Raw genomic sequence first — 9845 nt, forward strand, 5'->3', positions numbered from 1 at the left:
GTTATATACTTATTATAATCAGGTTCATGCATTTCAGAACACATAAACCAAACTATTATAATCAGATTGATCCATATCAAAACACACAAACCAAATTAGATTTTACCAGATCTGGCTAAAGATAATTTTGACCAAGGGCTTCATTGAATTCATGTGTTTGTATCTTCAAACTTTTTGATGAAATAAATTCTTTAAGGAGAAATATACGATCCCAATTTGGAAGAGAAATTATTCTATAAAAATTTCAGGGGGTATTGTTAGGAATATAACCTAGAAGAGGTAAACCTCACAGCTTTTCACCAATTAGAAATAGCTATAATATTTTGACTTTTAAAAGATTAATTTGCTTAGGTACTGTATCAGATACCTCTTCTACACTACTTTCTATCCATTCTGCATCACCCGTTTCTGGCGTTTTCAGCCACTGTTCCCAGCCTTGCCATTGTTGCTCATTAACTGACTCCAGGAGGTCTTCAAAAAGTGTCACACATGCACCCACTCCTCACAACACACACCTCTCATTCACTGCCCTGGGGCTTACCTAGTGATGCTGAAGTGTGAGGGGACATGCTCAGTGCCTACAACTTGGAAGTAAGGGGAAATTAATGCCCCACAGATAAATTCCTGACAATAGAATACCAGACTGGAGAGCAGATTATTCTCACTTCCTTCCCAACTATCATTTAAGTAGTGGTATTTCTATTTTTTTAGAAGATAGTCCCACGAGATCAAGCAAGCTGTTGTGCATATAGTAAGTGCGTACACTCTTGTACTGGCTCTCCCTCCATTCCTGCTTCACTCCTTTTTCCCCTAACTTGCTTCTATAGGTTTATAACTCACTACCTTAATAAAGTGGAAGCCCATGCTTCAAACTTTGCTTTCTGGTCAACCCAGGCTAATATAGATGATTGCACTGTATCTTTCATAAATAGTCTGAGATTATTTAGAAGAAACTGGGTTTAGAGAACAAAATCATATGAAGACTGCCAAGGCCAAGATGGGGATAAGAGGTAGGCAGGTAGGGAAAATTTGTTTCAGGAAGCAAAAGTTTGAAAGTATACTGTTTATGATAGAAATTATGTACCTATGTTGATTAACTATAGTTAAAAAGGAATTAATCTACTGGAGAGGCTAAAGTAGGAAATGTTTATGGAAGCTTTGTTTCCTAAGCACCAAATTGCTCATATTTACATTACCTTATGTGGAGACAACAAATTTGATACTTTCAGTAGAAGTAGTGGCAAAGTACAGAGCTAAAGCCAGATTTCCTTTTTAGAATAATTTTCTTTCCTTTTTCTTTTTTGAAAATTAATTAATTAATTAATTAATTAATATTTTAGGTGCGCCAGGTCTTAGTCACGGCATGCATGCAGGATCCAGTTCCCCGACAAGGGATCAAACCCCGGCCCCTTATATTGGGAGCGTGGAGTCTTACCCACTGGACTCTTCCCGACCAGGGAAGTCCCTAGAACAAATTTTATATCTTCAAACTGTCAATCACATGAGTGAACATAAATCAACAAAATAGAAAAGGGACATTATGTAACAAAACAATTGCCACTTAGTATTGTCAATGAGTTTGCAGAAATCTTTATCCAAGTTTGCATATTATGACTTATCTTTGAGTTATTTGCTTGAGATCTGTGATATTATTGAGATTTTAGACACATCTATTCTTTCACAGCTATCTTTTTGAAACGTTCTGGGACTTCTTACTTGTACAAGTTAGTGAGAAAACAGAATTAAATGAAGTGTAGTGAAAAATAACTCAAGTTTGGAAATCTGAGTTTTTACTTATATTATAGTTGAAACATTTATCATAGTACAATTTTAATCCTTATAAATTTGTACTTATATAGAAAAGTATCTTTCTCATTATCTTAGTTGCTAAAATTTTATATGGCAAACTCTTTAAAAACTTTACATAAGAAAGATGGGGCTGAATTTCTTTAAAGAACAAATGTTCTGATTTCTAGTAAAAAAAGAAAAAGAAATCTTATATAGAAATCCATCCATAGGTTCAGTCATTTTGAAATACATTCTTGAAATTAATCTTGGCATTAAAAATTTAAGACTAAATTTACTCTGAAAAGAAAGTAGCAAGTAAATTGGACAGAAAGTAGCTTTTCCAGATATAAAAAAAATCCTACATTTTAAATTTCTGGCATGTCTTAATATTAACATTTATTGAGACAGTATTTGGCTTGGCAGAGGTCCCATGTGATTTACCTCCTAGTCATGCAAAAAGTGGCATATAATATTAGACAAATATATGTTGAATTTGATGTACTTAATGGGTAAAATTATTGGACAGAATATAAAAAGCACCAACACTAAAAGAAGAAAGTGATAAATTATATTTCACCAACATTTAAAATATTTTCTCACCAAAAGGCAAGGAATAATCCATACACTGTGAAATATATTCAGATATATAAATTATAAAAAGAACATATCCAGAATATGTACATAATCCTACAAATAAACAATAAAAAGATGGATAACCCAGTAAAAAAAAATGGCAAAAGACTTGAAGAGACACTTCACAAAAGGTAAGTGAATGACCAATAAATATATAAAAAGGTGGTCAACATTTTTATTAATAGTCATTGAGGATATGTACAATAAAGTGATGACAAGATACTATTCACACCCTAGAAAGGTTAACCAAAGGAAAACAAGAAACGGAAACTAAAAATATCAAATGTTATAAAGCATGTAGGCCAGTTGGAACTCTCAAAAACTGCAGTTGGGTGTTATATCAGTTTGCTAGCGCTGTCAAAATGAAGTATTGCAAAGTGGAGGCTTACACAACAGAAATCTGTTGTCTCAGTTCTGGAAACCAGAAGTGTGAAGTCAAAGTGTTGGCAGGGTTGGTTCCTTTTGAGAGCTCTGAGGAAAGGATTTCTTTCAGGCCTCTCTCTTTGGCTTGTAGATGGCTATCTTCATGTTCATATGGCATTCTCCCTCTTTATGTACATCTGTTTCTAAATTCCCCCTTTTAATAAGAATACCAGTCATATCGGATTAGGACCCACCCAACGATCTCATTTTAATTTAACTAATTACATCTGTGACAATTCCATTTTTAAAGAAGAACACATTCTGAAGTAATGGGAATTAGGACTCAACATATGAATCTTGGAGGTACACAATTCAACTCATAATAGGTATTAAAAAAGTATAATCACTTTGTAGTACTGATTGTAGTTAAATATCTCTACACTAAAATCTAACAATTTCATACTTTAGATATGTACTCAAGGTATGTGAAATCATATTTTGCCCAAAAGACTTGTAGAAAAATGCTTATAGCAGACTTACTCATAGTGGCTGAAAGCTGGAAATGGAAATGATCCCAGATATCCATCTACAAGAAAAAATGTTTAACAAACTATGAAATATCCATACAATGAAATATTACTCAGCAGTTAAAATGGATGAAGTAAATGCAACAACATGGATCATTGCAAAATCATTATGTTAAGCAGGTAAGTCAGGAACAAGTCCTGGAAGGTGACGGAGGTCAGATAATGGTGAACAGTTATAACATCTTTCATACACAGGTGATGAGAAAGGCAGATTCTGGGGATGCTTAAAAATCATAGAAGTTTCTTTCCAAACCAGTAAAAAAGAAGAAATGTAATTGGCTTATATAGTTAGAAAGTCCTCAATTTACTGATATAAGTAAATAATTTATTAACAGATTTTAAGAGCTAAAATGATTTGAATAGTGCCTCCTAAACTCCCACTAAAATATCAACTGCTTATAACTACAGGACAAAATGTAAAAGAACGAAATAAAATAGAATGTACAACATGTAATAGTCTTTCTTTGGCTCATTGGAAGACTCTCAATTGTCTAAGTGCTCTAATGATCACAGCCCCTGAAAGACTAATTAGCTAATTTGCAAAATAAATTTCAAGGTCCTTTCTTTCTTGCTTCAACTGCTCCTGATCAAACATTAAAAATATTTGCTGAAAAACACTAACTTTAATTGAAAGGAAAGAAAGGGGAAAAAAAACTCACAACCTCATTACCACAGCCATTATAGTGGTTTTGCTTTTCCATGTTTACATTTCAGCCGTTGTCCATTTGCAGACATAATTTTTTACATATTATTAGACACATCATAAATATAGTTAATGCTTCTTTTTCACTGACCAAGATATTTATAAGCATTTTCTATGCATTTTACTGTATATTTAAGCAGAATACGTGCTGTGAAATCTGTGAATCCATAAAAAAATAAACATCAAATTATAAGGCACTGTGGCAAAGATGACTAGTTTCCTACCCCAATATCATCTCTTCTCCTTAGGAAGTTAAAAATATATATACTTAGGAAAGCAAAGTATAATGCAGATAACGATTGTATTTCTCAGCCTCTCATGAATTAAGGGTCATTAAATTTTGACCAATAAGAGGTAAGGAGAACTTTTCTTATGGTATTTCTGGTTATGATCCTTAAGCAGGAATGATCACTTCCTTTTTTACTTTTTTCCTCATTTGGGATTTAGACAGGATGGCCAAGTTTGAGAAAATCATCTTAAAATATCAAGCTAGAATGAACCAAGATTCTGGAAGAGAAGATCTGGGTTGAAATGCCTTGAGAGACAAACAAGTTGTTCACCCATTATTTACTGTTTTTTTGATTTTGATTTAGTTTAGTTTTGTCATATGTTGCTGAACCTAACACTAACAAATACAGGTCCAGTAAAATTCTGCAGCAAAAAAATACACATTGACACTTTGTAAGCTTCTAGAAATGCATGTGTTTAAAAAAATTCCAACAGTACAAAAAGGTATAAAACAAAAATTAAAACTATTCACTCTCTATTTCCTCCCCCCACAATAATGTCTATTGAAAGTTTGTTTTGTTCCTCCAAATAAATATTTATTTGCTCATATGATAAAAAGATATAAGTACAGATGGATAACTAGCTATAAAAGTACATCTTGACTGTCAGTTATTTTAGTTACTTTTATCTATGTGTATAGGTATTGATGTAGATATAAATACATACATATGCACATTTTTCCTGATCTTAGCATTATACAGTACTTATTTATATGTTCTGAAGGCTGAGAAAAGTAGCTAATTTTCACTTTCTTCTATCCTCCCTCTCTTCTTAACCTCCTTGATTTCATTATGCTACATTTTTTCTAACATTCCTTCTATAACATTATATGACTACTTATAATTTTATTTCTTGATTGTTTCAGGTTGATTCAATGCTTGTTAATTTTCCACCAAGTAAGTTGAGAAAATTAATAGAATTCTCTTAACTACTATTCTCCACTCCACTTCCCATTTTTTGTTTCTTGTCATTATGACACATATATATATATGTGCTAGCATATATGTGTTATATGTTATTATGACATATATACAATATATAGTGTATAACATTTAATGTCTGTAACCACATTTTATATAGTTTTATATATGAATGACTTCAATACTGATCATTGTTCTTTCATCATGACTTATTTTGAGTTGCCTGGATTTTTCTAATAGTTATATCTAAAAAGGATTTTATGTTTGGAAATGTCTTGCTGCTTCCTCTATACATTAACACATTTGGATGAACATAGCTTTCTTGAGCCTTCATGATCTCACAGTCATAGCTCCATTGTCACTGGAGATTTAGTATAGATCATCCTGGCTCTGGAAAACCCTGAGGTATGGTTTCCCTTATTTCTCTCTCTAAATGTTTGAGAAGTCCTTTATTCTTGAAATTCAATGTTTGTCTCAGTACAGATGATTTTTACATCAGTTTTCCCTAAATTAGGGTGGGTGATTTCAATCTCAGAAAATCCAATTCTTCCTTAATTTCAGGGAGAATTCACACAAAGTTTTTGTCAAATTTCGCCCACACTATTTACATTATATATGTCAAGGGCATCATTTTCTTTAACCTGGGGCCAGTTTTTTTAAATCTTTTAATAATTCTAAAATATAAAATAATACTTGATTGTTGGTTTATGCTCACAAGTAAAGGAACAGTTTGTTTTATGTTAGTAATTTTACTTCATTTCCTCCACAGTTTTAAAAGGTTGTTAGGTAAACAGAACTTAAACCTAAACAATTTATATTCAGAAATTTTTCTGAGGTTCTGAGAAAAATGACACAGGTAATTTGAGGGGAAAGAGAGGTGTTTGCTTACTAAAAATGTCCTTATTCTACATTTTCATCTAATAGATAATTTGACTGGATATATAATTCTGGGTGGAAGTTATTTTCTCCCAGAGTTTGGAAGCCTTTACTCTATTTTCTTTAGCTTCTAACATTGCTGTTGAAGACTTCTCTCTGTTTTTGGATTCTTTATATGAATAAATAATACTATTATTTCTCTCTGAAAGCTTTTAGAATAATTTATTTCTTTGTATTCTAAAATTTCAGGATGATAATATTGATATTGACCTTTTTGCATTTATTTTGCTCAGCAGTTAGTGATCATTTACAATTTGGAAATTCATGTCTCTCAGTTCTTAAGACATTTTAGCATTACTTGCTTCACATTTTTCTCTCCTCTTAGCTTATTTTTCTGGAATTCCTGTTATTTGTATTTGGAATATCTGAAATAGTTCTTTGAAACTTTTATCCTTACCTTCCTAATTTTCAATTTTCTTTACTCTCTCTTCTAGAAGATTCTTCAACTTTATCTTTCTTTCTTTCATTTATACTATAATAGTATTGATTTCTCAGAGTATTTTTGTTGTTGTTATCTCTGTTGTTTTATATGGCATCTTGTTTTTTCTTACAGATGTAATACTTTTACTGATGGAAAATGTTTGATCCTCTGTAGAGAATAAAACTCCAGATTTCTGAGAGCATAATGAAAGATAAATTCCCTAGCAGGGCAGGCTGAGGAAGAGTCTTTAGGGGTTTAACCACTTCTTATTTATTTATTTATTTATTTTTGCGTTGGGTCTTTGTTGCTTTCTCTAGTTGCAGCGAGTGGGGCCTACTCTTTGTTGCAGTGCGCGGGCTTCTCATTGCAGTGGCTTCTCTTGTCGCGGAGCACAGGCTCTAGGCATGTGGGCTTCAGTAGTTATGGCGTGTAGGCTCTGTAGTTGTGGCTCATGGGCTCTAGAGCGTAGGCTCAGTAGCTGTGGTGCACAGGCTTAGTTGCTCCCTGGCATGTGGGATCTTCCCGGACCCGGGCTGGAACCCAAGTCCCCTGAATTGGCAGGTGGATTCTTAACCACTGTGCCACCAGGGAAGCCCTCTAACCACTTCTTTAAAAAAACTTTCAAACTATCTTGATTTAGTTTAGACTCACCAACCCCACCCTTGCATCCCAGCCTCCTTCCCCTTTCTGAGAGACACCAGATGCTAACAATCCCTGAGCCTTTAGATCTCTGTAGTGTAAACTGTGTTGCTTTATTGTTAACACCATAGATTTAGAATTGGGCTTCAGGATTTGACTTCCTTGGGTATAAGTTACCATTCATAAGTCTGTCTACAGCTCTTAAAATTGTTTTGATATTTTCTCTCTCCTGTTAGCTATGTCCTTTTAGGTGCTTTGTGACTTAAAAGAAATTTTAATAGCTATGAGGATGGAACAAATATAAATATGTGCCTTCATTCTATCTTCTTTATCTAGATGGCCTTTTAATCAACTTTGTGATAAAAATGATTGTTGACTACTTTTTAAAATTTAGTATTTACTTGTTGCTATTATTTGTAAAATATAAACAAATTTTAAAAGAAAGAAAATGTTAAATATAAGCAAACTGCCAAGATAATAAGAGGAGAAGAGAAAGAACCTGCTTAACATGAAGACATGCAAGTTTTCTCATCTTGAAGGTGAGGATTATGTGACTTGGGTTAGTAATGGCTATAGTAAGATAAACTAAATTCTTTAGGGTCTTATTTATATTTTCATGTAAATATTTAATTGTTTGGTTGAATTAAGCTCAAAGAAGTGGTCTAAACTGTTCTGATCTAAATTAAGAAAAATCCCTCATAATCTTTAAAATTTCTAAATGATACAATAATACTTAATGGGGATGAAAATAACTAGTGTCATTATTTCTCTTGCCTACACAAGGTTTATGAAAAGCTCAAGAGAAAATGCTCTGAGTTGATCACAGTCTGTTTTGTTTTTCCTTCCCCTTTGCTTTCACACTCCCACTGCCCCTTTCCCTCTCTCTTCTCCCTCTCTCAATCCCTCTGCATCTTTTCTTTCTCAGACATGAATTTTGGCATCTGAACATAAGTGCAAGTGGAATGTAAGAAGGAAAGAAGAAACTGAATGTTATGGATTTGAAACTTCTTGACAAAACACAGCTGCTCATACTGGAGGACATTTTGTTGAAAACATAAATTCCCACAAGCAGCACATGGAGTCCAGTAGTTTTCAAGCTGACAAGACTGTGTTGTGAACATTCTAACTGAATATTTAACAACTGTGGTAACTGTCAATTATGTAAATGGTAAAATGATATACTCTAGATTTATGGAGCACAAAATAAACTCATAGTGGGAAAATTTTCACATAAATAATTACTGGAGGAATTTTTTGTTTCTTGCATGCAATGTTCTAAAAAACTCAGTAAACATGAGTGCAAACCACTATTTTCCATCAGAGAATAATTAATAAATACAGATGGAATAGAAACTGACAATATGATACTGAAGAAGTTAATAATGGAATTGTAATATTCTTAACCTTAAAATGATATTATAGATATGATACTAATTTCTTCCTGTAAACTACCTGCTCCAACTCTCTCCCCACCCACAAATTGAAAGGAGCTAAGGATCTGTGCTTTATGAGGCTATTAGATTTTTCAGATACAATTATTGATTGCCAGAAATACAGGGTCAGTGTATGCAAACATCACATATTTTCAACTTTTAACAGTACAAAAACAATTTTGAGTAATTGTATTTTGAAATCATTAAGCAAAGAATTTTAGGTTTTGAGAATTTATGTAACTGATGTATCTTTAAAAAGATATAAAGCCTAAAGATGATGGAACAACATGACAGAAATCTGGAATTACAGAAGAAATGAAATTCTGAAAGGTGAACTTAAATTAATCATTAACCTAACAACAGCATTAGATCAAACTGATTGTGTGTTAGTTATATACCAGACACTGTTCTAGGTATTTTATGTGAATTAACCAATTTACTTCTCAAAGCAATCCTTTGATAATTTACTCCTAGAAGCAACCTTTTGACATTATTATTATTTTCTTCATATTAGTAGTGAAATATATGGTTATGTTAAGGCAATGGATGAGGAGATAGGAGAGCTTGTATCCAATTTTGGTCTTGCTTTTGGTCTAGGCACAATGCTCAGTTGCTTTTAAAATGAGATTTTGTGCCAAGAAGACTTGAATTTATCTTTCAGTTATAAAAAGCTACAGATTTTAAGCTTTTCTGTCTTATGGATTGAGTGAAAAATAAGTTATTGTATTTAGGCAATTTCTTGTTCTTGATTCAGACTTATGGGCTGTACCTCAGGTTTTTCAAATCGCTAACATAATGATAGTAATAATACTTTTCTCAGAGGATTGATTGGAAAAGGTAATGAGTTATTATAATGTTACTGAAGGTAAATACTTAGGATAGTGCTTGGTCTGCAACAAACACCCAATAAATTAAAGCTAATACTGTTTTTGACTAAATATCAGGATTTAAAGATTTTTTTATTTTTCTGTAAAATTTTTAAAGATAATATTTTGCATATTATCCAGCAAGTCTGCTCTTAATGCTTTAGAATAAAATAATTTAGCTATTAACAATAATAGTAAACAACTGATAAATGTAAACTGTTAATACAATCTTAACATCTTAAGTATTATGATGTTATCCATTACCATA

The 9845-nt window shown here is 32.5% G+C and overlaps 1 protein-coding gene across 2 annotated transcripts in view; it reads left to right on the forward strand.

The window, feature by feature from the left end:
* LOC307186854 (uncharacterized protein) overlaps positions 1-8776 on the forward strand; it is a 332494-nt gene extending 323718 nt beyond the window's left edge. For both annotated transcript variants that reach the window (XR_013828483.1, XM_079922427.1), the window contains one exon: positions 8204-8776. The gene's annotated coding sequence lies outside the window, so the exon portion shown is untranslated. The remainder of the gene's footprint in view (positions 1-8203) is intronic.
* Positions 8777-9845: the final 1069 nt, after the last annotated feature.

This window comes from Stenella coeruleoalba (assembly GCF_951394435.1).
Source record: "Stenella coeruleoalba genome assembly, chromosome: 5".
In the NCBI taxonomy this organism is placed as follows: Eukaryota; Metazoa; Chordata; class Mammalia; order Artiodactyla; family Delphinidae; genus Stenella; species Stenella coeruleoalba.